At 41.9% G+C, this 26,391-nt stretch overlaps 1 protein-coding gene across 1 annotated transcript in view; it reads right to left on the reverse strand.

The window, feature by feature from the left end:
- LOC106086659 (uncharacterized) overlaps positions 1 to 26,391 on the reverse strand; it is a 243,113-nt gene that overhangs the window by 112,879 nt on the left and 103,843 nt on the right. The window contains exon 4 of the mRNA XM_059369555.1: positions 6,647 to 6,726. The gene's annotated coding sequence lies outside the window, so the exon portion shown is untranslated. The remainder of the gene's footprint in view (positions 1 to 6,646; positions 6,727 to 26,391) is intronic.

A 26,391-nucleotide genomic window follows, 5' to 3' on the forward strand; every position in this document is an offset into this window, starting at 1 on the left:
GACCTGCTTCCATCGCCTCAAGTCTCACAGCCTCACACTTTATTTGTATGTTTAAGGGTCGGATATCTAGAATAGTTTCAGTTTAGCATGAACTTACAAATGGCAAAGCCAAAGTTTTGTAAATCCAAGATCCGAAACCTCTTCTTTTAGGTTTCCTATCTACGACTCGTTTATACCACGATGGTACGACCTGCTACCATCACCTCAAGTCTCAGAGCCTCACACTTTATTTGTATGTTTAAGGGTCGGATATCTAGAATCGTCTCCAGTGCCCCTGTGGGTGTAGTTCTTGTAGTCTCGCCTATGTCATGTTCTCTAAACCTGTTGTATTATCCTTACGTTGCACTTTTTCTCTATCTCATCTCAGCAAACTACTGAGGCGTAAGTATGTATTGGTCTAATCACCCTCTTGTAGAGACAGTGGATTATCCTCGGAATCAGGCCTCGTCTACATACTTTCTTGGTTAATTTTCCTGTCCAAGAGCACTCCTAAGTATTTGACCTTGTCAGATATCGAAATCGTTCTGTTGAGGAAACGTGGTTTGTCAAATAGACACAACATCGTCTTCTTCGTGAAAAGCCAGATTTCATTCTTTTCTGGATTAACATTTAGACTCGTAAACAGGCAGATTTCAGTCTCCTCTGGGTCAACATTTAGACCCCTAAGTCTAGTCCAGTCGTATTTCCACTCCAAGACCCTTTCGACCTTTTGCATGGCTGATTCGGATCCATATCCCACAGAAGTGTTATAACATCGTTTACGAAGCATACGTAGTAGGTTATTCATGATGGTCACCGAAGGAATTGGCGATAAAAAGGCCGCCAGTGCGGCCAAAGTTTTGTCAATCCAAGACTGTGCCGCTGGCAGCAGAGCCTCTGACTCGACCCAAGTATCGTCTCAGGTATTCGATCTAAAACCACTTCTCTTAGGTTTCCTATCTTCGACTCGTTTTTAACGCGATCCGTTCGCCTTAAGTCACACAGTCTCACACTTTATTTGCATGTTTAAGGGAAAGAATTTTAAGGATTAGAATAGTCTCCTGTGCCCCTGTGGGTGTGGTTCTTATAGTCCCGCCTATGCCATGTTCTCTGAACCTGTTATATTATCCTTACGTTGCACTTTTCTCTGTCGCATTCCACCAAGCTACTGAGGCGTAAGTATTGGTCTTATCACCCTCCTGTGGAGCCAGTGGACTATCCTCAAAATCAGCCCTCGTCTACATAGTGTCCAATATCTGTTAACTTTCTTGGTACGCTCCCGAATGTGACACTTTCGGTTCAGTTTCCTGTCCAAGATCACTTCTAAGTACTTGACCTTGTCAGATATCGAAATCGTTCTGTTGAGGAAACGTGGCTCGTCAAATAGACACAACATGGTCTTCCTCGTGAACAGCCAAATTTCAGTCTTCTGTGGATTAACATTAAGACTCGTAAACATGCAGATTTCAGTCTTCTTTGGGTCAATATAGAGACCCCTAAGTCTAGCCCTGTCGTATTCCATCTCCAAGAACCTTTCGTTCTTTTGCATACCTGATTCGGATCCCTACCCTTTAGAAGTATTATAAGGGGTCAATCTAGCTATGTCCTACTTTCGAAGGAGTAAAGCTAACTACATTTTCAGTTAGTGTAGTTCGGTTGGACCTGTACAGCAGCCAAATCGGTCCCGAGAGGACGCAGTTCTTGTCTGATTTGGCTGCCATTTTGTACTACAGCTTATTCTATGACCTTTAACACCCGTGTCAAATATGGTTTGAATCGGTCCATTGTCTGATATAGCTCCCATATAAACCGATCTTCCGATTTTTCTGCTTGAGCCCCTAAAGGACGCAATTCTTATCCGATTTGGCTGAAAGTTTTCTCAATGACTTCAAATGCAAATTGCAAATTTTGCCTATGAACATTCCACTAAGGAACAGGGGCAAACCGTAGCGCAGAGGTTAGCATGTCCGACTATGACGCTGAACGCCTGGGTTCGAATCCTGGTGAGACCATCAGAAAAAATTTTCAGCGGTGGTTTTCCCTCCTAATGCTGGCAACATTTGTGAGGTACTATGCCATGTAAAACTTCTGTCCAAAGAGGTGTCGCACTGCGACACGCCGTTCGGACTCGGCTATATAAAGGAGGCCCCTTATGATTGAGACTAAACTAAAACTTGAATCGGACTGCACTCATTGATATGTGAGAAGTTTGCCCCTGTTTCCAATGACTTCTACTATGGCCTCCAAATCCAAACAATGTAAAGCCCGAATCGGTCATTAACCTGAAAAAGCTTCATTAGTTTAGCAATTCTTATCCATTATCCTTTGTTTGCCTATAAAGAGATGCCGGACAAAAAAACTTGACAAAGGAATAAAAATGGTAGAGTGTTTAAGATGGTAGAGGGTATAAAGATTCCGCTCGGTCGAACTTAGCATGCTTTTATTTGTTCTCCCTTATCTTCATGTCATGGGATCAACAATTTATGCACCTGTTGCTTTGCACACGGTTTATTTAGTCTCCAAGGACACGGTCCACCCGGTGCTGGTCTAAGGATTGGATCAGTGTGTCGGTCCGCACATTGTTAAAAGCCCCCTCGATGTCAATGCATACCGCCATTATGTATGTCTTGGCAACGAAGGATTCTTCTTTTTTATGTACAACAGTCTCTTGACATAGGCCTGCTGTTTGTATTTGAAATGGTAAACTTGTCCATGAATATTCCATTAAGGAACAGCGGCAAACTTCTCACATATCAATGAGTGCTGTCCGATTCAAGGTTAACCTCAATAATAAGGAACCTTCTTTTAATAGCCGAGTCCGAAAGGCGTGCCTTAATCCGAGACCTCTTTGGAGGGAAGTTTTATCAAGGCTTCTATGCATGGCATTGTACCTTACAAATGTCGCCATATAAGAAGGGCAAAACCATCGCCAAAAGTTATTTCTGGTATTCTCGCCAGGATTGGAACACAAGTGTTCTGCGTTGTAGGTCGACCTCTGCGCCATGGTAGCCTCCAATACGGTCGCCTGGTATTGACAATATGTTCCACTGTTTTGAGTAGAAAGATCTGTAGGCATTTTGTGTCACATACATTGCCTGGCCGGGCTTGAGTAAAAATATCACCCTTGCCTCCTGCAGGCTTTCGAAGTACATGCAAGTCCTAGAAACGCTTGTCTAAAACGGCCAGATAGGGAGGCAGATAGTCCGCCTCCTTCCGTAGTAATGACGGAAATATTCCGTCAGGTTCCCAATAAACTATTGCTCTTTAACGACATGCTCATTATTAAGTCTACGGACCTCTTTCCATATATTGCGAAACTGCCCGGTCATCCAGGGTTTTTCTTGGGCTGGTATCACTGGTATAAGGTATTGTATAGCCGGCACCACCCAACGTATGCCATTCCTTACTTGTTTTTAACTAAAATATACTGGACCATTGTAGTGATCATATGTTACATGTTCAATCATTAATTCAAATGCGTCTTGCTTGCTCCTCTCGAACGATGGTCCACATTTAAACTTCATTGGCGGCACCATGAACTTCCTGAGGCTTAGTTTGCATGTTTAGACTTTATGTTGATATTTACGAAAAGATTGACCACAAAGGCTGTTCTTGTGTTATCCAATAAAAATGCGAATTACACCAAAACGTCATGATAATGGCGTATGGCTTTTCTTCAATAAAACCCATTTCTCGTTACAGACAAGAAATGGGGTTTCTCTTTCAAGCTCTAGTACAACATTTTGTCCCTCTGTGATGAATAACGTTGAATGCTGATGATGATACTATGACTTTGTCTTGCACAACGTCTAAGCGTTTTGTGCCACGCGCTGATTGCATTACATCGATACTGCAGGACAATGGAACGGCAGTGACCGTGGAATGTACCAGCTGTCGAAAAGAGCAAATTTATTACCATCAATACGGTAATTTGTGTCTCCTACGGGCAATGGCAGGCGGTGGTGATTCAAATGCATTTAGGCCATCATCGAAGTGTGTGTTGAGGCATTGCTGTGGCCATGCCAAGGAAGTGCTACCACTTTATGGTGCATGAGGTATGAGGAAACTACATAATCGATCTATGGCCTATGATTAAAAGCTTTATTTTCCTCTGTCATATGTGTGTTATTAACATCAGGTTTTTTGTTTGAATTTTGGGCTAATATCTGTGGTATGACAGGAAAATTAGTTGGTCTAGCCAGACTTGGTATTAAGCATTTTTAAATCTTCTTATATAAAAAATCAATTTGTGTTTGTTTGTAGGTTTGTTTGTTTGTTTGTGTGTTCCTTATGGACTCAGAAACGGCTGAACCGATTTTCTTGACATTTTCACACATGGTGCACAATGATCCCATGGTGAAAATAGGGTACTACATTTTTTGTTATCTGAAGGGGAGCGGACCCTCCCCCTTACACTAATTTTCAGAAACGCAAGATCTGGGAGATGGGGGGTGCGATTTAAGCGAAATTCTGTGTGCTCTCATATAGTACCCTAAAAATAAAAATTTGGTACCCAAATTTCGGATGGGGTACCTAGGGGGGCTGCCCTACCCTAAAACCTACCAAACATATATTTACACCAAACACAACAATATGGGACTCAAATGAAAGGTATTTGCGAATAGAATACGAATCGGATATTCAAATGTGGGACCACGTTTCTGGGAGTCCACCCCTTTCGCAAAACACCCCTACAACAGGACTTATTTACTGACCATGGCAATATGGGGCTTAAATAAAAGGTATTTGAATGTAGAATACGAATCTGATATCCAAATATGGGACCAAGTGTTTGGGGGGCCGCCTGTCACCAAAAACATCCCCCAAAGGGGATACATTTACGACCATAACAATATGGGGCTCAAATAAGCCCCATTTTGCTATGGAAGCAAAGCACGAATTTGATATCAATATTCGGGAAAAGTGTCTATGGGGCCACTGCACCCCCACAACACCACCCAAATAGTAAGTATTTGCTGACTATTGCAATATGAGGCTCAAATTAGAGGGTTTTTAAAGTGGAACACGAATTCGATGTATATTTTCAAGGCCAACTCACTGAGTGGCCTCCCATCCCCCAAAACACCCCCCAAGACGGTTACGTTTGCCGAACATTAGGGACCAACTGTCTAAGGGACGTCCCAAAACCATAACAACTTCCAAATAGGACGTATTTGCTCACCAAGACAATTTGGATCTTAAAGAGAGTGGAACGAAATATTTATAGATTTTAGAGCCAATACGCCAAACCGGACATATTTGCTGACTTTTACAATAAGGAGTTTAAATGAGATTAGAAAACGAATTTGATATCCAATTTTGAGGCCAATGGTTATATGGGGTTCAAATAAATGATATATGGGTATATGAGAATAGAGTACGTTGCTGATATATTTTCCGGGCTTAGAGTTTGAGGGACCACCCCAATCCCCAAAACACCCCTAAATCGGGTATATTTACCGACCTTGTCAATTTTTTAGTGACCATCGCAATATGGGCCTCAAAGAAAGGTATTTGGGAGTAGTATTCGAATTTGATATCCAAATTTTGGACCATGTATTTAGGGCATCACCCTTTTCCCAAAACACCCCCAAATGGAAAGGTATTTGAGATTAGAAAACTAATTTGATAACCTATTTTGGGGCCATGTGTTTGGGGGACGCCTCATCCTGTAAACTCCTCTTAAACCAATGGCAATATGAGGTTTAAATAAATGGTATTTGAGAGAAGAGCAAGATGTTGATATTTTTTAGGGCCTAGTATCTGGTGGACCACCTCTTCTCCGAAAACACCCCTAAATCAGACATCATGAGAATATCGGGCTGAAATGAAGTATTTTAAGAATGGAGCACATCCTACATCCAAACTTAAATTCGTGGACCAATAAAGATTATATGGGATTCAGATAAAGGCACTTATATTGTTAAACTGTTAGTCTAGCGATATAATATTTTCATAGCATTGTATTTCACTAAAAGCTCTTTAATTGTCGAAAATAAATATTCCAAGGAAACTTTTGTTTTATATAAAGCAAAAGAAGGCGCAGCGGAGCGGGCCCGGATCAGCTAGTAATCTATAAAGCCAAGGAATAAAACTTAGATAGCATATTTTGGTTCAGTTGGTTGAATTCCTATACCCGTTCTAAGTTTTAAGGCTGTAGAAATAGCTACTAGAAGGCCACCGTAGCGCAGAGGCTAGCATGTTCGCGCGGAACGCCAGGGTTCGAGTCCAGGTGAGACTTGGCTATAAAAAGGAGGTCCCTTATCATTGAGCTTAAACTTTATTCCACAGCAGCCATTCACATTTGAGAAGTTTACCCCTGTTCCTTAATGAGATATTCATGGGCAAATTTGCAATTGCTTCCGACGAATGGGCAGACACACGGAAATCGAAGTCTTAGAAGTTAAACTCCTTGTCCCTGGCCACCGATTTTTTTCTTAGGTATTGTTGCAACGAAAAAAAAAAAATAACGCTGTATTAAGGCATCGTCTTCATTCATACAAACCTAAAACCTAGAGTTGCTTTTATAAGCCATTGAACAGCAATAATTTTCCTGTTCAACAACATACATGAATCATTTTAAACTGTCACATTTTTCAACTTTATATGAAAGTTGTCTATTCCCCTTCATTTCAACATAAAAAATCATCATAGTTTTTGTACCTACCTTAAGATCCCGTTGTAAACATTCACAAAACCGATCCAGTTTATTGGCAATCATTTTGCTTCCATAGACACTCATATTCTCTGTAAAGTGATGAAAAAGAAGAAAGAATTTTTACATAAATTACGAGTAGCAATCTTTAAAAATGTTTCATTTATTTATTAAGACATGATAGCAAATTGACATACGGAAACACCCTGATGCGTTGAATGCCAAAAAGGCGACAATACCATGGAGCATGAAGACAGAGACACGAGATTGAGACATCGTTACATTATTTATGAAGTTGGTGTATAAATGAGAACCATGTATGCTGAATTTTCAGGTGAAAGGTGTTTTGCTGAAGATTGAATAAAAACCAAAAATTCGATCACTTCAACAGAATAACTGAACAAGACAAGGAGTTGCACTTGACAAGTGTCGTCTACATTCTGCTACGATTTAATTTCAACAACGGAGGACATGTTGAGGATTTTGATGAAAACACATTTTCCACAGGATACGAAAGGAATCACGAAGACACCGGAATCTTAGAATAATGAGTTTGATCGAAGGCTTATCATTACGGAGTTTATGGGAACGGAAGCCTGGAGGAGCTGATGTAACACTTCCGGCGTTACCACAGAAGGAGACCGACTATCTGGTCCCCATCTGGCCACTATTTTTACAGCTTGCCTAGAACTTGCATGTAGTACGAAAGTCTGGCAGGAAGCTAGGTTGCTATTTATATCACAGCCCGGCGAGGCAAGTTATGCCATACCAAAGGTCTATAGACCAATAAGCCCTACGTCCTTTCTTCTCAAAATCATTGAACGTATTGTGGATACCATAATAAAGAGTAGGACATTCAGCGAACTACTCAAATACAAACAGCATGCCTCTGTCAAGAGTAGGTTCAATGGAGACTGCCCTGCACAAGATTGTACATAAAACGCGGCAATCCTTCGAAGCCAAGACGTGCACATTGGCGATATGAATTGACATCGAGGGGGCTTTCATGTGAGGATCGACGCACTGATCCAATCTTCAGACAAAAGCCGGATGAACCGGGTCCTTAGAGGCTGGGTGAACCATCTGCGAAGGAACAGGTGGATAAATTGTGGGTCCCATGCGTACATATTTGGGAAAAAGTGGCACAGGGCACCCCACAGGTGGACATTTTATCAACACTCTTATGGGTGACCACCATAAATTACGGATGCTGACTGAGGAGGGCTTTGAACCCGTCTGCTATGCAGAAGAGCCGAAAGGGTCTTGCAGGCCTCTTTTGGCAGGTTGGGGCTGCCAAAGCTTTGTTTGTGGTTCAATTTCCAAAAATATTTTTGAAGATATCTCTGTTCGTTTTTATATCCACCATCATAGGATGGGGATATACCAATCTAGTCATTGATCGTCTCGACGTCATGAGTCGATCTAGCCATCACGATAGCGGTCGAACGCGTAAAGCTAGCCACTTGAAACTTTGCACTGATACTAACTAGTGATGTAAGTCGTTGAGGACTCCAAATGGACCTTATCGGTTTATATTTAGATATAGCTCCCATATAAACCGATCTCCCCAATTGAGCCCCTGCAAGGCCCAATTTTTGTTCGATTTGGCTGAAATCATTCCCTAGAGCCTTCAAAAATTGAGATATTGAGCTGAAATTTGGCACAGTTACGTCTTTTTGATGCACGTTGGTTAATTTCTTGAACGGGCCAAATCGGAACATATTTGGATATAGCTGCTATATGGACCGATTTTCCGATAAAGGGTCTAATGCGTAAAAATTTTGATTTTCATCAGATTTTACTGAATTTTGAAATAGTGAGTAGTTTAAAGCTTCCCGACAACTGATTTAAATATGGTTCTGATCGGACTATATTTAGATATAGCTACCATATAAACCGATCTCCCGATAAAGGGTCTGAAGAACATAAAAGCTTTATTTATTACCAGATTTCGCTGAAATTTGCAACAGTGGGTTATTTTAAGCCTCCCGACATCTGAAATATTAGATCGGTCTATATTTAGATATAACTGCCATATAGACCGATCTGCCGGTAATAGGTCTGAAGCCAATATCACCCGATTTCGCTGAAATTTGAAACAGTGAGTAGATTAAGACCTCCAAACATCCAACCTAAATATGGTTCTGATCGGACTAGATTTAGATACAGCTGCCATATAGACCGATCTGCCGATAAGGGAACTGAAGCTATAAAAGCTTTATTTATTAGCCGATTTCGCTGAAATTGAAACAGCAACCGAGGTGACCAAATTTAGGGAACTGCCAAAAGGCGCCCAGACTACCTAGGACCTTGAAATTTTGCACTGGATCTCGCAAACACCTCAGCTCTAACATTCCAAATTTCAAAGAGATATCTCTACCCGCTCACACACGGCAAATTTTTTTCTATTTTTTCGATTTTTTCCCACTTTGCATCGGTATCTTGGGGAGATGTTGCGGTTCTTTCCATGGAGTGGGCAATGGTTTGCCTTTGTTATGCTGCTATACTTTCGGGACAGGGTGATTTTAAGCAATTGATTCAGCTGAACGGAGTATTGTCATCTGATGTGTTTGCAGCCTTCCGGCGTCCAGCTTCCGTGCAATGTGCAATGTTTATCGCCGCACTAAGACGGGTGCAAACGTTTGCTACAATTAGGTAATGATCCGAATCGATGTTCGCCCATCGGATCGATCTAACGTCTATCATGCTTATTGAGTACCCGCCATTAATATCAACATGATCTACGTATGTGGTTTATCCGTCATATGGCTGTCCAATTTAGCTGAAAGTTTGCATGTAGTGTTCTGACATGGCTTACAACATTCGTGATAAGTATGGTCTAGATTTAATCTGATATAGCTCCCATATAAACCGATCTCCGGATTAATCATCTTCAGCCCCTAGAAGCCTCAATTGGCATCCGATTGGGTTGAAATTTGACTCAATGACTTTTGTTTGGACCTCCAAAATCTGTGTCAAGCATGCTTTGAATCGGTCTAAAAACTGATATAACCTCCATATTAAGCTATCGCCGGATTAGACTTGTTGAGCCTCTAGAAACCTAAATTTTCACCAAATTTTGCTGAAATTTGGCGCAAGGATTTCTTCTGACTTCTAAGATACGTGTCAAATATTATCGGATTCGTCAAATAAGCTCATATAGTTCAGATGCAAACTGATCCCCTGTTTTGGATTCTTTATGCCCTACAAGCCTCCGCTAAAATTGGGTACTTGAAGTACACTTATGCACTTAAACACTAACGCGAAATCCCAACGAGATAGGTTCATATATATAAACCGACCTCCGGCTTTGACCCCTAGAAGTCTTAGTTTTTGCCCAATTTTGACACTTGAGTCCTCGAGTACTCATAACAAATCCTTCCCCGAAAGGTTCATAAATTAATATTTACTTTACTTTATTTGGCTATGACAGAAGATTTGTTCCACTAGCCGAACGTAGAATGGCGTTCCAAGCGCCTCGATCTTCTGCCCTCATTCTAAAATCTCTGACACCAAGTTGCGAGGTGTCTCCCACCACTTTATCTTTCCATCGGGCTTTTAGTCTTCCTGGTTTGCGTGTACCACAGTGTTTGCCTTCAAAAGACTTCTTTGCTGGAGCTTCTTCATCCATTCTGACAACATGACCTAGCCAACGATGCGTGTAACTATGCTATCGTCGTCATACAGCTCGTGGTTCATACGTCGCCTATATTCTCCATTAACGCAAACTGGTCCATATATTTTACGAAGAATCTTTCTCTCAAATACTCCAAGCACTACCTCATCTGCTTTCACAAGTACCCATGCTCCAGAACCATATAACAGCACGGGTAGTATCAGTGTCTTGTATAGTGTAATCTTCGTCTGTCGAGAGGTGGCCTTGTTTCTAAACTGCTTACTTAGTCCAAAGTAGCATCTGTTTGCTAGTATTATTCTTCGCTTAATCTCAAATCTGGTGCCATTCGTTTCGGTTACGGCAATGCCGAGTTAGATAAAGTTACTGACTGTCTCAAAGTTGTGGTTCCCAACTTTCTCCATTTTCATTATCTGCTCGGTTGTGCAAGGCTTCTTGGGAGCTGAAACCATCCATATCGTCTTATTTCCATTTTCTGCCAGACCCATTTTCACTGGGTCTCTGGTTCTTTCAAAGGCTGCTGTTATTACTTCCGGTGACCGACCTATGATATCGATATCATTGGCATAGGCGAGTAGCATGTGTTCTCTTGTGATTAGTGTGCCATATATATTCACATCTTCTTCATCAGGATGTTAAAGAGATCACACAATAGGCTATCTCCTTGTCTGAAACCTCGTTTGGTATTAAATGGTTCGGAGAGATTCTTTTCTATTCTTACTGAGGAACGCGTATCAGCAGGAGTCATCCTGCAGAGTCTTATTAATTTTGCAGGGATACCAAACTCAGACATGGCTTGAAATACCTTTGAACGTAAAGGAGTATAGAAGCAGGCTTTGTAGTCAACAAAAAGATGGTTGGTGCTGATTTGTCCTTTTCTGGTCTTTTCCAGGATTTGGCGCAGTGTCAATATCTGGTCTAGGGTGGATTTACCAGGTCTAATACCGCATTGATGGGGCCCAATTATCTCATTGACTTTAGGTTTTAATCTTTCACACAGTACGCTCGAGAGTATCTTGAATGCCATGGGGAGGAGACTTATTCCTCTGTAGTTAGCACATTCCGTCTTGACTCCTTTCTTGTATACGAGACATAGTATGCTGAAGTTCCAATCATCGGGTATGCGTTCTTCTAGCTAGATTACGCAGATAAGCTGATGCATACGCCTTATCAGCGTGTCGCATCCGGTCTTAAATAGTTCAGCGGGTAACCCGTCGGCACCTGATGCCTTGTTGTTCTTTAGTCGGGTCACTGCTACTTGGATCTCATTCCGACTAGGTGGTAAACATTCTATACCATCATCAGGGATTGGTTCTGCGGTATCCTCTTCGCCGCCAACGTCGGACACTATCCACACATTCCATATCCTCAGCATGCTATCTGTGTCAGTTACCAGATTTCCTTTTTTGTCTCTGCAGGAGAATGTGCCTGCACCAAAGCCATCGGTTTAATGTTTAATTCTTTGGTAAAATTTCCGGACTACATTCTGACTCCTGTACCTCTCAATTCACTCACACTCACGCCTCTCCATTTCCTTTTTCTTTCTGCAGAATAGAAGTTTCTCCTCACTCCTTTTCTCCCGATACCTCTTCTTCATCTGGAGCGTTACTATTGATTGCAGTGTTGCTCTATATGCCGCATTCTTGGCTTCAATAGCATCTCGACACTCATGGTCATACCACGGATTTCTTGGAGGACGCTTCCGGTACCCAAGTACGGATTTCGTGGCATTTTCCATGGAGTGGACAATAGTTTGCCACTGCGCCATTATAGCATCGGAACAAGGAGAGCTTTCATCAAGCAGTTGGGTCAGTCGAGTGTAGTATGCCGCTGCCATCTATTGTGTTTGCAGCTTTTCAATGTCCAGCTTCCGTGCAGTGTCAGATCGTACTTTTCTCGCCATGTTCAAACGGGTGCGAACCTTTGCTGCAACAAGGTAATGGTCCGAATCTATATTCGCTCCACGGATCGATCGTACATCTAACACGCTGGATGAATGCCCCCCATCTATTACAACGTGATCAATTTGGTTTCTCGTGTTTTGATCGGGTGACAGCCATGTGGCTTTGTGAATATTTTTATGTTGAATTCTGGTGCTACTAACTACCATGTTTTTTGCCGCGGCGAAATCTTTCAGCCTCAACCCTTTCCTGGACGTTATTTCGTAGAGGCTAAGCTTTCCGACTGTTGGACCAAAAATGTCTTCATTCCAGATCTTCGCATTAAAATCTCCCAGAACGATTTTAATATCATGGGCGGGGCAGCGGTCATATTGTCTCTCTAGGCGCTCGTAGGAAATATCCTTGGTCTGTCCGTCTTTGTTTTCCGTCGGGGCATGGGCACAAATAAGGCTGATGTTGAAGAATTTGGTTTTATGCGAATTGTGGCCAGCCTCTCATCCACCGGAGTAAAGCTGGAGACAAGGTTTTTCAGTCTCCGACTAACCACAAATGCACAGCCAAATTCATGCCTCGTGTTATGGCCGTTTGGTGTTGTAGTGACGCCATTTCCAGTCCATCGCACTTCCTGTAAGGCTGTAATATCTGCCTTGTACTTCTCTAATACATCCGCCAGCGCGTATACTGCATCTTCTCTATAAAGAGTGCGGACATTCCAGGTGCAGAATCGCAAATCATGGTCCTTTTTTCGTTTGTGTGGGTCGTCAACGTTGCGGGGGGTCCGTTTTTATTATTCCTTTGTTTCTCATAGTAGTTTTCAGTTTTCCGGGGGCGGGTTACTGGCTCAGCGCCCCAACCGTATGGGTTTTGTGGGATTGCACACGTATCCCTCGTTGTGGCAAGCCACTTGCTCCAAGATCCGACGCCCGCCGCCAATCGCCTCTAACCTGGGAACAGACGCTGATGTTTGCTTGGTTATTTGAAGGCGCCAATAACTCGCCTTGTTATCTCGGGTATCATTAGCATTCCGTATTTAATTAAGAGCCCGTGCCACCTGACTCCTCACTGAGACTCTCCTCTCGAAAATTAATATTGGCCCCTTAAAACCCAATTCTCCGATATGGCATTTGAGACCATAGAACCCTCAATCAATACACAATTTTATAGATAATTCAAGTACAAACATTTTGACCAGAATCCATGGTGGTGGGTACCCAGGATTCAGCCCGGCCGAACTTAGCCCGCCTTTACCAATAAAATAATATGCCCAAAGGTGTTCAAAGTTAGCTAGACCTCAAATTAAATGGGACGATTTAAAAACCACTCTGTGTATACATATAATAAAAAGATCAGCGCATCAGTACACAACATTTTGCCACATGTCCACAAAATAGAATAATTACTAGAGAGAAATTTCAATATTAACATGCCGATCAAATTAATTGCAACCATTCAATGGAAATAGCATGCAACGGTTTCCCCACTTATCCGCAGCAAACATTGGATTCTTTGGATCCTCTGTAGCATTCTATGTTCACTTGTATGTGCAAACGAAATAATTGACTCTAATGATGAATTATGAGTGGTCATTAAAGAGATGAGAGACAATTGTCGTTTTTTGTTTTTGTTATTTTGATTGAAAGCTGCCGGGCAATAAAGCCTGACGCTTGGACGGACGGACAGACACTAGCCTGGCAAGGTGCTGCAAGCCGTTAAACGGTAATACAGAACCTGTCGCCTGTTGCACATATTGACGACAATAAAACTACAGTTTACACTAACTTTTAACAGTTATTAACTGTTTGTTGTTATAGTTCTAGCTGATAGCGACAATGGTGTTGGAGAAGATCTTGTAAACTGGGGCCGGGGGTGATTCTGTATTTTTTTTTTTGGAATATGATCCCGATAATAAAACCCCATGCTTGACTATGCGATTGAACATCCAGCTAAGCATTGTGGGCAAAAACAATAGCCAGTTTTTATAATAACAGCAACAATCTATCTAAGCATTCATTCATCCGACCATCCAACTATCCATCCTGGTTGGCCCCCATCATAAACTATGTGGTCTGGTTTTTGCGACTGTAGCTTGTGTGGCGTTGCATTCGCAATTGAAGTCGCAAAGATTGATCTGTGATAATTGCCACTGACAACAAGCAGCAACAGAAGCATCACTTCTTTGCAATGAAAACAACAACAACAACAAGGAAAACAATCAAAATGGTCTAGAAATGGAGAAACAATCAACTGACCAAACCACAGCAGACCAAGGGCACAGTATTTGGAGACCATGGAAGATAAAATTAAATCTTTTATACAAAATTCAATTAGTGCTTGTTGCTGAACCGGCTGAATCGATTACCTTGAAATTTTCACAGATTGTGTAGATTGGTCTGGAAGGAAACATAGGCTATATAATTTTTTGATATCAGAAGGGGGGAGCGGACTCTCCCCCCTACCCCAAAAGTACTACCCAAAAATAAAAGTGGACCGATCGAGGCAATATGGGACTCAAATGAGAGGTATTCAAGAGTAGAGTACGAATTTTATAATAGAAGTTGGGTCCAAAGACCTGGGGAGCCGCCCCAGCCCCAAAACCCATTAAAATAGGTTTATTTGACGATCATGACAATATAGGACTCAAATGTAAGGTATTCGGGAGTAGATTACAAATATGGTCAGGAAGTAGGAATAGGCTTCATAATTTATTCAAAACGTAAGGGGGCGAACCCTCCCCCGTTACCCCAAAAACACCATCCAAAATTAAAAGTGGACTGATAATGACAATATGAGTATCAAATGAAAAGTATGCGGGAGTAGATAACGAATATGGCATACAAATTCATTACGAAGTATAGGGGGTCACCCCACCCCCCACAAAAAGGCCAAAAATTGGCACATTAGCCAATCACGGATATATGGAACTCGGTTTTTTTGTTCCGTATAGACTAAAAAACGGCAGAACCGATTTCGCATATTGTGTAGGTTGGTCTGGAAGGAAACATAGGCTATATAACTTTTCAGTATAGGAAGGGGGACGGACCCTCCCCTTATGCCAAAAACACAACCCAAAATCAAAAGTGGACCGATCGGGATAGTATAGGTATCAAATGAAAGGTATTGGAGTGTTAAATACGAATTTGAGTCTAAGTACCCATCGGGCCGCCCCAAACCCAAAACTCCCCCAAACAGACATATTGGGCTCAAATGAAAATTATCCGGGAGTAGTTTTCTAATCTGGCATACAAAATCAGATCGAAGTATAGGCGGTCACGCCACCACCCAAAAAACGCCTTTAGACCCATTATGACTAAATGATACTTGGCTGAACCGATTTTCTTTAAATTTTCATAGATTGTGTGCGTTTGTCTGGAAGAAAATAAAGGCTATATAATTTTTAGATATCGGGTGGAAGCGGACCCTCCCCCTTACCCCAAAAACGACATCCATATCAGAAAGTGGTCCGATGGGCGCAATAAGTGCATCAAATGAAAGGTATTGGAGACCAGAAAACGAATATCGTATTTAAATTTGGGTCCAAGTACCCAGTAGATTACGAATATAAAATTTGCGTTCAAGTTTCGGTGGCGCTTTTTCTCCTAAAGATTCGGCAAATGGGTTATTTGACCCATAATTACATTATGGGCCTCAAATGAAATGGTATTTAAGAGTAGAAAACGAATTTGATATCCAATATTGGAGCCAAGTGCCGTTGGCCGCCCCAGCCCCAATACACCCTCTAAACGGTTCATATTTATCGGGCATGGCAATATGGGGCTCAGATTAAAAGGATTTGGCACGAATTTGAGATCCATATTTGAGTCAAAATGTCTGAAGTGCCATCCCTCACCTAATCAGAGCATTACCACCAGGAACCGAGAAGGGGCAAATTCTCACACATCAATGAGTGCTTTCCGATTCAAGTTTAAACTCAATGATAAGGGATCATTTTTTAATAGCCGAGTCCGAACGGCGTCCCGCAGTGCGACACCTCTTTGGGGAGAATTTTCTAAATGACCATACATGGCATTGTACCTCGCAAATGTTGCCAACATTAAGAGGGGATAAACACCGCTTTGTCCGATGTTCTCGCCAGAATTCGAACGCGTTCAGCGTCATAGGCTACAATACACATTCAGGGCGAAGTGTTCCAACCCTAAAAAGATATTAGAGAGTTAAAGAAGGCGCAGCGGGGCGGTCCCGGTTCGGCTTCGAATAAATAAAGGGAAATAAAAGCGGGTTCAACCAGACGGGAGGAGAGGCGGATGGACGGACATAAGGATGGAAGGATATATGGACGGACGGACATATGGATGGACAGACATATGGACTGACGGACATACGGATGGTCAGACTGATGGACGGACATGGCTATATCGCCTTAGGTTGTAAAACCAATCCATATTGGATCCATATTTTGAAGTGTTTCAAATGGAATGACGAGATTTGTAAACCCCTCCTTAGTGGTGGGTTTTTAGTATATTTTCCATAAACTTGACTTAATCCAATGTTTTTGAAATTCCCCGATCAAGAACACTATGCGTCAAACCAAGCGAACTGTAGCGATCAACAACATTATCAGACAACGACAATCGAACAAACACGACAAAGTTTCAGCCGAACACATGCTGTCTGATTGCCGTTTGGTTTGTTAAGACTTTAGCCTTGTTTGTTGGCGTTGCGCTATTGCAATGATGCTGATTCCTGATCTGTTTGTAATAGCATTAGGCGCAGATGTTGCAAGTTGAAGGCTGCTGCAGCACTGGAATTTCAGCTCGCATAAATTAGAACAAATCTTTTGCAGAAAATGTGTATTTAAAACGGGCACATCATCGAGTACTGTTAGAAAATCTAAAAAACAAAATCAATGCAATGACAGCAACATCAGCAGCAGCAGCAGCATCAGCCACAAGTGACACAGTGCAAACGCGGCGTCAAATGACAAGAACATAACTGATACCGGTGCTTTGACCATAAAATGCAATGCAACTTTTTTTTTTACCCAAGCTGTTCGTTTTTAAGTTTTCTTCTTATTGTAGGCAATTGCTGTTTTGTGTTGTTGCCATGTCGTATGTCATTGCGCTAAAAGAGTGGTCATATGTTGCATGTTCTTTCATGTTTTATGTGATGCTTAATCTATGCTCGCTTTTCAATTGGAATTTATATTGACACATTGTTCAGAGGGTTTCATAGAATTTTGCTGAAGTAGGAAACAAAAAAAAAATAAATCGATCATCTAAGGGACGGCAACGGAAAGATGGAGAAAAGCAACTCTTGCCAGGGCCGAGTGGCAAAAGTTGGAACCTGCGTTGTCAGACCTTTGATTCTATATAGTTTTGTAGTCTGATGGACGTCACTCCAAAAATCCACCTACTCTTCAAAACTCGGCCAGATTCAGAGCATATCTTATTTGTGCAGCCCAGACGCACTCAGGACGAAACCATTTGACGCTACATTCAATACCTGTGGACATTCATCTCATATTGTCATCTAAGGGACAGCAACGGAAAGATGGAAAAAAGCAACTCTTGCCAAGGCCGCGGGGCAACGTTGGAACCTGCGTGTCAAGTACTGCCTGAATAGATCAGTTGTCAGACGTTTAATTCTATATAGTTTTGTAGTCTGGTGGACGTCACTCCAAAAATCCACCTACTCTTCAAAACTCGGCCAGATTCAGAGCATGTCTTATTTGTGCAGCCCAGCGGCACACAGAGCAAAATCATCTGACGCTTCACTCAGTACCTGTGGTTATTGAGGCTGGGAAAATTGCTGCAACCGCTGCCGTTAAGGGAGCTTTCTCTCTGGTCAAGCAAGGGCCACAGAGACTATGTTATGTTAGGTTATGTCTATTTTATAAACAAACTCACTTAGAGGAATCAAATCCACGGCTGATCTCGCCGCCACCTCCCTGTTCCTTACGTTCTCCAGCATCCTCTTTACTTTTGGTCCGGACGATAAGTCATTATTTGATATTCCCAGTTCCATTGGAGGAATGTTTCCTCTTCATCGTCTGCAACTACTAGCATTGCTTGAAGAGCACTTGCCCATTCAATGTAGGTATTTACAGAAGTAACCATAACCTATCAAACAGACGAGGCGCAATGAAGACTACAGCAGGTCATGACCAAAACTAGACATTGGCTGGAACCCCATGGGCTCAGGATATCAATGCAAAAGACTGTTCCTGCTCACTAGGACACACATCCCCACAGAGAGAGAGAGAGAGAGAGAGAGAGAGAGAGATATGTGTATCGAGGACGTCATCTTACCCACTAGAAGACACGTGAAATACCTAAGGCTACGCCTCGATACCACATTGACATTAGTACGCGGCAATAAAAGCGTAGTACGTAGACGTAGAATGCGGCAAAAAAGCGGGGACGAACACGGCCCAATTAGGGGGATTAATGGAGCACATCGAAGACCTCTTCCAGACAGGCTCGTGCTAATGATAGAGGACTGCATTAGTGTTCTTTTATATGGATGCGAGATTTGGGGTAAATCCTCATAAACCAGATGCAGGGCTAAAGCGCTGCTTTCGATAGAGAGGACAATCGCTCTAAGAGTTACGTCAGCGTCTTCTGAACAGCGTCTTAACACGCAGTTTTATTTTTTTTTTATTATATAACCAACATACAGAGGATGTCCCCTATACATACAGTATATTGCATTGGCGAATGGAAAATCAGGAGTCGGAAGGGTGAAAGAAGGAGTAGTTCACATTTGTTTTATATTGGGCTGGGAACTTTTGATGCATCCACCATATAGCCCTGACCTTGCACCATCAGACTACCATTTAGTTCGATCTTTGCAGAACTTTCGGCAATGATGAGGCTATAAAATCGCACTTGGTTCAGTTTTTTGCAGATAAAGGCCAGAAGTTCTATGACCGTGGAATACTAAATTTGCCAGGAAGATGGCGAAAGGTTATCGAACAAAATGGCAATTATATATTTGATTAAAGTTCATTCTAAGTTTTATTAAAAATGCATTTACTTTCTTTTAAAAAATCCGCAATTACTTTTTAGGTAACCCACTATGTCTGTAAGTAGTGGGAAAGATATATACCGGAAGTCGATTCCTCATGGGTATACTTCGGGCATAAAACGAGTTTTCACGGTAATGCAGGAATCGGTCAACTGGCCAATCGATCATATACTGGTGTGCGTTCCTATGAAATCTTGTGTCCCTGGCGAACCTCCTTACTTAAGGTATAAGAAGACGTATCTCTGTGGAACAAACACCATTATAGTACCAGCGATAAAACGGCACCGCGCTGCCCACATTCCGACGGTGTTCAAGGGAAACAATAGAGTTGGATACTCTACCATCGCCGATCAACACCATCGCTCTCCTGTGAACCCAATCAAGTAGCTCACAGGAGGACCTTAGTGTCCCCGGCCATACATGGGAGTTATATTCCATCTTAGTTCTCGCCGGTATGGTGTCAATAGACCTAGGCACCAAACTAAACCCCCAGACTAAAATCCCAGTCAAGATGAAATAATGGCACGCGAGGCAGATGGAGCTAAAGGCTCATCCTATATACGACTATGGATCGGCAAAAAGAAAGACGACATAAACTTCTATGTGATGCAGACAATATGAGGAAACGGATCCTTCCGCAATTACCTACACGGAATGGGAAAATTCAGCTCGCCATTCGGAAAATACGAAGAAAAAGAGGTGGCGGATGATGTGGAGCACGGCTGTCACCGATGGTACAACAGCCGGGCGCGACTATAAGAGCAGATGGGTGAAATAAGAACGGAAAACCAAACAACGAATATGAACAGCTGAGAGGAGAGCTGAAGAGGTGTGATAACTTTTGTCGAGGTGATACTTAGGACAAAGAAAAGAGACCTTGACGTGACATCAAAGATATAGCAACTGCTAAATGGAGATTGCACCTGGACGCAGAAACACTAAGACGCATGGCGTAAGTGCCACAAGGAGATCCACCTCAAAGTAATGCGAGAGCGGTGTCTAGTTGGTTTAGTTATCCCGAGAGATAAGGTGGGTTTTTAGCCGGTAGACACCGAGCCCGGTATACGGCGAGAAACGACGGCCTTCGATAGATGCGTAATGCATTTCCCCCATTTGGTCTTAAAAAATGGGTTGTCAACATCTGTCCTCTGGCATGCGAGAGGATAGAGTACGAATATATCTCCCAAAGTTGGTGCCAAGTTTATTATTTTTTGAAAAAATCTTTTTTTTTTAAACTAAGCATCTTAACCTAAAACAAGTAAAAAGGCATTTAGTTCAGGCGGGCCTAACTTTGGATACCCACAACTTTGGGTATATTTTCAAGCCACCTTTCTCCATAATTCGGTGCAAAATGCATTATTTTTGCACCCATAGCAGCTGTATCGAAATATTGTTCGATTTGGACCAATTGGAACAAGTCACTGATTGGTTCCATATTGGTTCCAAATATGGACCGATCTGAACCATGGAGAAAACGGTTATCGAAAAGCCTCACAAAAATCACTGTCCACAATTTCAGCGAAATCGGATAATTAGTACGCCTTATGGCAGCTATATCCAAATCTGGACCGATTGAAGCCAAATTGAAAAGGTATGTCGAAGAGCCTAACACAACTCATTGTACCCAATTTCAGCGAAATCGGACAGAAAATGCGCCTTTTATGGGTCCAAAATCTTAAATCGTGAGATCGGTCTATATGACAGCTATATCCAAATCTAAATCGATCAGATTGAAGAAGGATGTCTTAGGAGCTAAAACAACTCACTGTCCAAAATTTTGGCAAAATCGGACAATAAATGCGCCTTTTATGGGTACAAGACCTTACATCGAAAGATCGGTCTATACGACAGCTATATCCAAATCTAGACCGAGCTGAGCCAAATTAAAGAAGAATGTCGAAGAGACTCCCAAATTTCAGCCAAATTGGATAGTAAATGTGGCTTTTATGGGCCTAAGACCTTAAATCGGTGGATCGGTCTATATGGGGCTATATCAAGATATAGTCCTATATAGCTCATTTTCGAACTTAACATGCCTATGGGCAAAAAAAAAAGAATCTGTTTCAGCTCAATATCGCTATTTGAAAGACTGTAGCGTGATTTCAACAGTCAGACGGACGGACATGGGTAGATCGTCTTAGATTTTTACAGCGATCAAGAATATATTGGGTTGCCCAAAAAGTAATTGCGGATTTTTCATATAGTCGGCGTTGACAAATTTTTTCACAGCTTATGACTCTGTAGTTGCATTCTTTCTTCTGTCAGTTATCAGCTGTTACTTTTAGCTTGCTTTAGAAAAAAAGTGTAAAAAAAGTATATTTGATTAAATTTCATTCTAAGTCTTATTAAAAATCCATTTACTTTCTTTTAAAAAATCCGCAATTACTTTTTGGGCAACCCAATATATACTTTATAGGGTCGGAAATAGATATTTCGATGTGTTGCAAACAGAATGACAAAATTCATACACCCGCATCCTTCGGTGGTGGGTATAAAAATTGATATTTCGATATTTTGCTAATATAATTAAAAAATGCCCAAAATGTGATGTTGGACTAATCAAATTATCCTCTATTTCCTTCAAACTATTAACAGCCTTAATCATTTTTCTTTTATTTTAAAATTCTGCGATTCTCATTAAAAGCAAGCACCTAATTGGCCCTTTGAGATGACATTTCCACTTCTATGCTTAGTTACAGTTTCTGGTTACACGTAACTAATCCACTCTTTATATAACAATCTTTCAGCGTTTTTATATTGTGTCTCATCTAAGACCACAGAATCATAGTCTTTAAGGCATTTCTGGGCTTTTTTTATGTAAATGAAACTATACTTAACTGCAGCCGAAAGCAATTCCCAGGGGTCGTTTATAACTTCAACACATCATAACCGTACAATCATTCATTGCTGCAGGCTAGCTCCTTGGTCGGCACTCTATTTTAGTCAGCAAATATTTATTTAATGCCATATACGAGATAAACGATTGCCGTTAAATTCTAAAGTCACGTTTGCCCAGTCTCAATATCCATCCACAACCAACCAACCATCCATCCAGCTAGGTAGCCAGCCTCAGCCTAAGCATGGACTCCTTGGCCATAAAAGAAACTTGTTAAACATGATTCCAAACACTTACTCACATCTCTGTGATGGGGGAAAAAAAACCAAAAGATTCATAGAACAGGCAACGGGTTCAAGATAAATGGTGCAAACATGGCCAAGAACTTAAAATGGTTTAATTGTCCCCAAGAACGTTGGTCGACAATTACATTGCAACGGCAGCAGTGTCTCCATGCCAAGTAGAAGATTGAAAAAATGTTTTAATAAGGATTAAACACATAAAAATTCATGTGAATGAATGTCATAAATAGAAAATCAAATGACCACATTAAAAAAAAAAGTGCATGCAGTTGGCATTACCTGTGAGCAGACATGAATAGTTTGCCTAAGCTTTTTGTTTGGTACTTAAGAAATGTCTTCTTTCGCTGCAAAGCCTTTAGAATTTCATTTTATTGGGGTCTGACTACGACAGTTTGAGTAGCGGTATATAATGTCCATTAAGAGCAAATCAAGTTTGTTACTTAAGTCTTTTGTTTCAATCATGACCACTCCAAAAACTCAACAGCGCTGTTCGCTTTCGACTTTATTCAAATGAGAGGAGGCTGACACTTGCTAAAAACCATCACAACACCCACACACTCATGTAAGGTGGGCTTAGTGTGCTGGAAAGGAAGAGAAAGAGAGCAATAAGCCTTTTAACACCTTTGTTAGACATTCAACATTTTAAGCATTTAAGAGCACTAGAATTGATAGCCTTTACCAGGCGACCCACTTCTTTGGTAGCAATTCCTTATGTCGCTTTGCAGTTTCACTTTGTGTGTGGCATTTATGGCATTAGCAGTGGCAATAAGATTTTTTCTGCTTATATGGATTTGCCCCCCTCCCCCCCTTCTCAAGTGATTGATGGTGTGCAATGGGCAGTATAATAAATATTTCCGATAGAGAATCGTATACCACCGTGCAAGCAACTGCAGAAAAATAAATTAAGAAACTTTCATGTTTACGGTAGCATAAGTTATAATTCATTAATGGAAGTACTTTGATTAATGTATTCCAGAACAAAAAGTTAACATTCTAAAGAAAGGCCAATGTTGCAATTTTGCATATTTTTTTTGGGAATTTATCCGAAAATCAAGCAAAATTCTTACGAAAGTGAACTAAGAATTTCTCTCTTCAATGAAAAATCCTGCAAAGAACTTCCCAAATGCAATCCATGTTGTATTGGGTTGCCCAAAAAGCAATTGCGGATTTTTTATACAGTCGGCGTTGACAAATTGTTTCACACCTTGTGACTCTGTAATTGCATTCTTTCTTCTGTCAGTTATCAGCTGTTACTTTTAGCTTACTTTAGAAAAAAAGTGTAAAAAAAGGATATTTGATTAAAGTTCAATCTAAGTTTCATTAAAAATGCATTTACTTTCTTTTAGAAAATCCGCAATTACTTTTTGAGCAACCCAATAGTATATAAGATTCCGCCCGTCCGAACAAAAATCGTTTTTTCTTGCTTTATGTTATAAATCACAAGTAAAAACAGACTTACCAACACATAAATATGTGCTAAGTTCGGACGATCGAATCTTGGGTACCCAAATTGATCGTGTTACAAATATTACAGTTTCTATTTGGGCAATCAGCTCGTGTAATCATGCTTATGCATTTGCCTTATCAGCGTATCGCCTCCGGTCTTAAATAGTTCAGCGGACAACCCATCGGCTCCTGCTGCCTTGTTGTTCTTCAGACGGGTGACTGCTACGTGGACCTTAATCTGACTAGGTTCGGTTGAATGGGTAGCCCACCATAGGCGAGTTTACTCGGAGGTCAGTTTGGGCCATTGTTATACCCCAGAAAGAAAGGGAAAAGAAAAGGGATGTGAGTCCTCGGATTAAATCCAGAGGTAATACAAACGCAAATTTGCCCATGAAAATTCCATTAAGGAACAGGGGCAAACTTCTCACATATTAGTGAGTGCAGTCCGATTAAGCTTAAGATGAATGATAAGGGGCCTCCTTTTTACAGCCGGGTCCGAACGGCGTGTGCGCAGTGCGACAACTGTTTTGAGGAGAAGTTTTTGCAAGGCATAGTACCTCACAAATGTCGACAGCATTAGGAGGGGACAGCCACCGCTGACATTTTTTTTACGATGTTCTCGCCAGGATTCGAAACCAGGCATTCAGCGTCATAGGCGGACATGCTAAACTCTGCGCTACGGTGACCTCCAATCCAGATATAATACACAAATTAAAAATAAGCCAGTGGAATGGAGAGTCAAAGCGGGGGGTGTAAAACGTCCATCCCCACACAAGCACGGGCCAGTGCTTTTGGTACCCCTATCGGAACCATCCCGATCCGTTAACAAATCTCAGGAGACTTCTCAGAGGTACGTCCGCAAGTTCACCCAGATCGCAGAAGAATCGGCTCTCTAGAAAGACGAACCTGCGTCACTGCAGACTCGGACATGGACATAGCAAGAGCTCAATAATCTCCTCCTCATCCTCACTGAGGCAACATCAGATGTCATTATGATGTATTTCCATGAGCGCCGCCACACGACCTATGACACAGTCTCCGGTTATGCATCCATTTGAGGTACTCATCGACCTCTTATCGAACGTCTGCAACTCTGTCGTCCTCCTCCGTTCAATGACAGGCCAGAGTGCCCTAGCGGTACGAAAACCATCCGCCGAGTCCCATCCGCCGACGCCGCTCTGGCCATCTCTTCTACAGTGTTCAGTAGCTCGACAAATGTTACGCAGGCAAAACCAATAGCTGGTTCGCCAGGCGCAGACGAAGCCCTCCTGGCACATTCCTTCGTCCCCTTATTTCCTGGAATTTCCAGGAATTTCCACATGCCTGGAAACTCATGTCAGCGTTACATCGTGGACTCGAAGCCTATCCAGGGTCTCCAAACAATCCGCCACGCATCTTGACCTCACCGTCCTCGATCCCAAGGGCTTGATAAATCTCTCATAAGAATTTCTCTTGCGGCTAATGTAATGACACAGACCTCTGCTTGAAAAACCGTAAACTCGTCTGGCAGTCCCAGAGATATACTGACATTGAGTGCGTCAAAGTAGATCCCCAATCCAGTCCCTTCCGGGAAAACGAATTCTGAAAGCTCTTATGCCAGTTGGTACTGATGCCAGGTAGTCGGAGATCCTCCTCAGTCTACCCTTCGCAACCATAACATCCAGAATGGAATTATGGCCGCATGCCGAGTTCCCTCAATCTAAGCGCGACCTTGGCGGCGCAGGTTCGAATATAGGCCCCAATCGGTTGCAAATCCAGCAACGCTTCCAGACCTGCCTGCGGTGCGAATCTTAATGCCGCTTTGAAACTTATTTAACCCGACGCCTTTTCGGTCGACGCAGTCCGAGTTAAGAGAGTTGGCGACGAAAGCGCAGGCAACATTGTGGAACTGCGAAACGGTCGTTAGGACGGCGAAAATCCTATGGGGAGATCCAGTTTGTGAGAAGACGAGGCTATTACTGAAAGGAAGTAAGATGGAGGTCAGTATAGCTCTCTGGACCCATAGGAGTATGAGCTCACTTATGTAAAATCCCTGCGGCAAGTGATAGCATGTGTAGGCCATGCGTGGACAATGATGATGAGACGTTGGAGCATTTCCTATGCCATTGCCAGGATTTCATATATCTAACAGATACCGGCACTTAGGTGGGGTATTGTGTCCCCACACATAAACGAACTTAGGGGCTTGGCAAAGAAACCAATTAAGGATTTTGTAAGTAGCAGATTTTCTTTTTCGAGGTTACTTTTTTAGAATTAAGAGCGCACAACAAGCCGATTACTGGCTTAGATGTATGTCCATAGTGGCATGGACTCTCTTTTCAATCTAACCTAACCTAATGCCAAAACTCTTTGATTTGATTACGAGATCCCCATGGGCTTTAAAATTTCCTCTCGATAGGTGATTCTAATGATAACATATTGTCCAATTTCATGCTTTTTTCTTTTAATCATAGTAACAGCGAATGAACTAAATGCTGATCACTTCCAGCTTTAGGCTGAAAAATCGCATGCTTTTAAATTCGCAATCCAGTTCTATTATGAAATATTTTCCTATACCATTTAAAGAATGAACATTTATATTGCCTTTTGTTTTGTATAGGGGAACAAAGAACGCCGACAGCCAGTTTTCAACACTTGGCTGGTTTTGAAAACCC

The sequence above is a fragment of the Stomoxys calcitrans genome, chromosome 5, assembly GCF_963082655.1.
Source record: "Stomoxys calcitrans chromosome 5, idStoCalc2.1, whole genome shotgun sequence".
Classification (NCBI taxonomy): domain Eukaryota; kingdom Metazoa; phylum Arthropoda; class Insecta; order Diptera; family Muscidae; genus Stomoxys; species Stomoxys calcitrans.